The sequence below is a fragment of the Crinia signifera genome, chromosome 3 (assembly GCF_055691185.1).
Source record: "Crinia signifera chromosome 3, ASM5569118v1, whole genome shotgun sequence".
NCBI classification, from domain to species: domain Eukaryota; kingdom Metazoa; phylum Chordata; class Amphibia; order Anura; family Myobatrachidae; genus Crinia; species Crinia signifera.
Window position 1 is genome coordinate 240,036,170 of NC_139219.1, and position 5,330 is coordinate 240,041,499.

The 5,330-nt window shown below is 42.8% G+C and overlaps 1 long non-coding RNA gene across 1 annotated transcript; it reads right to left on the reverse strand.

Moving 5' to 3' along the window:
- Positions 1-259: 259 nt before the first annotated feature.
- On the reverse strand, positions 260-1,750 carry LOC146062684 (uncharacterized). Its single transcript, XR_014471463.1, has 3 exons — positions 1,545-1,750; positions 1,358-1,449; positions 260-320 (listed from the first exon to the last, which is right to left on the reverse strand). It is a non-coding gene; the product is annotated as an uncharacterized LOC146062684 (long non-coding RNA).
- Between the last annotated feature and the right edge of the window lie 3,580 nt (positions 1,751-5,330).

A 5,330-nucleotide genomic window follows, 5' to 3' on the forward strand; every position in this document is an offset into this window, starting at 1 on the left:
CCAGCCTGCTGTTGACCAACATCAGCCACATCCGATTGGTGACACTGTCCAGTCTGCAGGTGAGCTATCATAGTGTTACACACACACATTGCACAAATCACACATGCCTGTCCCCACCACAGTAGCCTGTGCCAATGCATAATGCATGAGCAACACCTAACCATTCCAAATAAGGTAACATGACCCACCATACACCAATCTGCATAGCATACTTACCACTCTTTTCTCATGTGTAGGTCCTTCACAACAACCAACGGATCCCATGCAAAATATCGACGACATGAGTGAAATCATACTGGAGACGGTGACATCGTTGGAGCCTGCACAAAACCAAGCACACCCAGTCAATGAAGCCCCCTATACGCAGTCACATAGGCAGCAGCCCACAAGCATTGCACCCACCAACACCCCCACTAGTGCGGAGGAGTTGGCGCAATCCATCCATATTTTTAAGGGGAAACAACTCGCTTTTATGGAGGTGCAGACCACCCAACGAGAAACGGTGAAGGGGTATGTGCGGAACATAGCTCTGCAAATGAGAATAATTTCACAAAGTGTGCGGGCTAATGTAGGGACACAAATTCGTCTTGTCTCTACATTAGACACACGCTTAGCAGAAATTGGCCAAGCCATTCAGGGTCAAACTACTAGTTTTAGAGGTCTAAATACCAACATGGTTGAACAGACCCAAGCAATTAATGGGCAAACAACTGCGTTGATGTCCCTACAAACGCAAATCAGCCTCAGTGCTAATACTTTGTTAGGTCAGCACCAAACCACATCTACCCAAAGCAGTAGTGTATCCTCCACACCCATGAGTGGGTCCCCCACTACTCCCCCACGGCGTAGTGTCCGTACTAGGGGTGGTGGTGCCACTACTGGTAAGGGTGCGAATACCCGGGCAGTATTTAAACATGAATAATCTTCTTTGCATTTACATGTGTATCATGTTTATTCTTTTTTGCATTCACTGTTGCAGTGATTCTTCCTGCAAATGTTTCATATGCTATGGCCTATGGCTAAATGTTTCTGCAAGTAAAAATTATTTGCATCCAGCAAACTTGTTGTCATTTTTTTACAAATGATTACCCACACTGTTCTATTATGTATTGTCAACTAGTCACATTTTAGCAGCCACGGGACTTTGGGTTGTGTGTGCTTATTAGTAATGGGATTTAAAGGAAATAGTCACATTTGAAGGGGATAAGCATTGGGAATTGCATACTGTATGTAGGCGCCACTTGTTTTGCAACATTTCACGCACCTGAGATCAATGATCCATGTCACCTCCATCCTTTAAGCCTATGTTAATTTGTAGTTGCCAACATTTGTACACACAGAAAACTACAGTACTTACTTGACATTGTTATAGGTGTTATCATGTTGCCAGCCATAAAGTATGCTGTGGTGGGGTAGCTTGCAGGGGTTGGCCATATTGTTGGTCTGCTTCTGGGCAATTAACATGGACAGGGAAAAATGTAATGTTACCAATGTATGTGTGTTACAGGTTCCCCATTAATATTCATTGTACACACACAAATTACCTGTGAAATGCTGCCGGATCATCCGTGTACGAACCACATCCCCCCTCCGTGTACCTCGCACTACAACATCAGTAGTTTGAGCTTCCTGCACGACTGCTGCAGGGGCCACATCAACATAATTTGGTTGACCCAAAGCTATGTTATGCAGCATGCAGCAAACCTGGACAACCAAAACCACTTTGGCAGGGTGGTATAGCAGTGTATCTGCTGACCTGTCCAAACACCGAAATCGGCTTTTCAGCACCCCAAAGGTGCGTTCCACTACATTGCGGGTAGCAATATGTGCAGCATTGTAGCGGTGCTGTGCAGGGCTTTGTGGGTTCCGCAGAGGTGTCATGAGCCACGAATGACACCCATATCCTGAGTCACCTAACATGTAAAGGGATTTGTGTGGTCACATATCATGTGGGTAATTGGTACATAATAGTAGCAGCCTATACTACATTGTTTGGGCTGGTATAAACAATTACAACAGAAATGACTCTTGATTAGAAGGTTCCACACATGGATGTTAAAGGTAAAGACATAGGTAAGCAAACATCATGTAAACAGTGGTAAGTGACTTACCAAGTAGCCAGCCCTCTGGCATGGTGTTGTTGTGGAAACGGTCCCAGAGAGCTGAGTGCCGCAGGATATAGGCATCATGGCAGTTCCCGGGGTAGCCTGCAACCACACTGAGAATTCTGAGGTTGGCATCGCAGACCACCTGCACATTGAGGGAATGTCTGCCCCTGCGATTAACATAGACATGCTCCCTCACGTGCGGGGCCCGAATCCCAATGTGGGTGCAGTCTATGGCTTCCAGCACATTTGGAAATGCTGAGAGCCGATAGAATGCCACCTTCAGGTCCTGCCACTCGGACTCACATCGTGGGAATGTGATATATGTGCGCCACAGCTTCTTTAATGCATTTAACACTTGAGAAAAATGTTTAGAGAAAGTGGCTTGTGACACCCCCAAGGCCCATGAGCTCACAGACTGAGTGGAGCCTGTGGCAAACAAGTGGAGGGCGCACATTAATTTCTGCAGCCCAGACACTGCATAGTTGGCCCCCCCACAAGGGTCCAAATCATCTCTCACCAGCTCATATAAGTTCAACAGGTTCTGTCGGTTCAACCTATACATGTCCACCACCTGTTGATCAGAGAGGGAGTCCAGGTACACCCTAGCACGGTACCGACGAGAAGCACGGAGTGGTCGGGGTACCTGGATCTGGTGGGCAGCAGCAGCATCCCTCCTGCGTAGCTCCTCCAAACGGCCCAGCTCACACACTAGCACCTCCAGTCCACTGTGCAAAATGTCCATCTCAAACAGCCTCACAGGTGTCCATAATCATGTGGGAGTATATGTAGGGGAGTTAGTAAGTGGTATGTGAGTCACCTGTGAGAGATTTAACCATTTCTACGCTCAAACGGTGGCGATTTTTTGCAAACCGCCACCCTGGACTTGGTCTATTTTTTTTTTGGTCAAAAATCGCACTTTGCTGTAGATTTCCAAATGCGGCAGACATTAAATTAGCGATTTGTATCTTTTTCAATGGGAAAACATCTGGATGCTATGTTGTAAATCGGCGCTTCAGAAAGTGCGAATTAGCGGCAAAAAGTGCGATTTATGCTACAAATCGCCACCCATTAAGTAGTCGATTTGAAAAAAAAAAAGGGCCGTTTTTGCGATATAAATCGCCAAAAACCCAACAACGATCTCTAATAAATGTCACCCACTGTGTCTTAATCATAGTAGTGCTGTTTCTGACATACTAGTGCATGATAATAAACAATGAAAAACAATAAGGAAAAACTTGGAAAATAACTTGCACAATACAATGATGTTATGCCTCAAATAAAAAATTAATATCTGTAATGTCAGCAAAAAGTACAAATGGGAAAAAATATATGGGGAAAATAAGAAAATAAGAAATGTTTCTATAGTGAGGATGTCCCCAGGAAGTGCTGCAGTACCTGCCATGGGTACATGTATCCTCAACTACAGATGTCTCTTATGTGCAATGTCAGTGGGGGAAGGTATAGGACATCCAGAGGGCAGGTGTTGGATGGAAGTCACTGGGGGCAGGGGGGCCGGGTGCGAACCGGTGGCACCCTGGGCTGGCGTCCAGTCTCTGAGTGGTGCACCCAAGTACCTTAAGTCCCGTTCTCTTGCCTTGACCGTCATTCGTCGTCTGCACCTTCATCTGCCGGGGACAGCGTCCAGGACCTTCAAGCACAATAATAAAAAAATGAAGAGACAGTGTGCCTATAAGCATGTGAGTTGCAGCAGTGTGTAAAAAAGTTAAATAAAGAAGAAAACTCAGTAGGTGCAGTGCCACCAAGTAAATAATATATGTGCAGTCTGAAATTGTCTATTATTAAAAAATAGAAATACAATTATTTTTTAAAAACTTTTGCCTTTTCTGGACCAGGCAGTGGAACTCTGGGGGTTATTTTGGTTCACTCTTTCTGACAAATTCCTTCTTAGATGGACAAAACCATGTGCACTGCAGGTGGGGCAGATGTAACATGTGCAGATATAATTAGATTTGGGTGGGGTTTTACTTAAAGGTGTGATCTATATTGCAGTGTAAAAATAGAGCAATCTGTATTTACCCTGCACAGAAACAAAATAACTCACCCAAATCTAATTCTCTCTGCACATGTTACATCTGCCCAACCTGCAGTGCACATGGTTTTGTCCATCTAAGAAGGATTTTGTCAGAAAGAGTGAAGTAGAATAAGGCCCTATGTTACAATAACACTCAATAGGTGCTACACCACAGTGTTTATAATATAAGCATTGTGTCACAGTGTGAAGTCATTTGTTATATAGGGGGAAATTTACTAAGACGTGCAATCAATCAGAATCTACTTCTTATTTTTCTCATTTTTACTTTTTGTAAAACTTGTGCATGTTCAGGGACAGGCAATGGCACTGTTTTACAGTATCACCTAGTAGGTACTGTATATTTTATGTGGATCACGATCAGGTAATGGAGCAGCAACCAAGTTCTTGTGCTGTGGTAGCTGCTAGTCATTTTCTACTAACATCCACAATTTCCACAACATCTGCAAAAAGTGGTCCATGGGGCAGAAAGTTTAAGATAAGGACCTTGAAATCTAAATATTTAAAAATGTAAAAGAAAAATTAGAAGTGCTACATTTAAAATGGAAAAATTTGCACCCACAAAATAGAACACTAAAATGGAAGAAAAAATTGTGTTTTTACAAATTAATGAGGAGAGAGTATTGGCTATGTGTCTATTTGTTCTCACTTTATACATAGATAAGACTCCTTTCACCATTTTTGTACCCTCTGTAAATGTGAGGATGCTACAGTAGTGTGAAAGTGAAAACTGAATAAGGGGGATACTGGTGTACAATCGGATGCTCCTGAGGATATTGATGATGAGGATGTTGATGATGTTTTTATCAAAGTCAGCCAACAGTGGTAGCAGTTCTTGTCCATGATAAAAAAAAAGAACAAATGTGATGTCTGAGCATAAGACCAAAAAAAGACACTTCATGGGTGTGGAATTATTGAAGAGTTGAGTTGTTAAAACCACCACTTATTTTTATGACAAAATTTGAAGATGGCAATGCTTTTACTAACAAGAAGAAACTTTTCATAAAATCATTGCCCTTTTAAGTATTGTGCATAAACACACTCAGAAGTGTTGGATTTAACAACCAGATTCTATTTAAAAATAAACTCCCCTGTCCCTTATCTTAATAAAGCAATTCAGAATTTTAGATAATGGGGAATACAGTAGGTCATGTCTACAACTTGAAGGAACA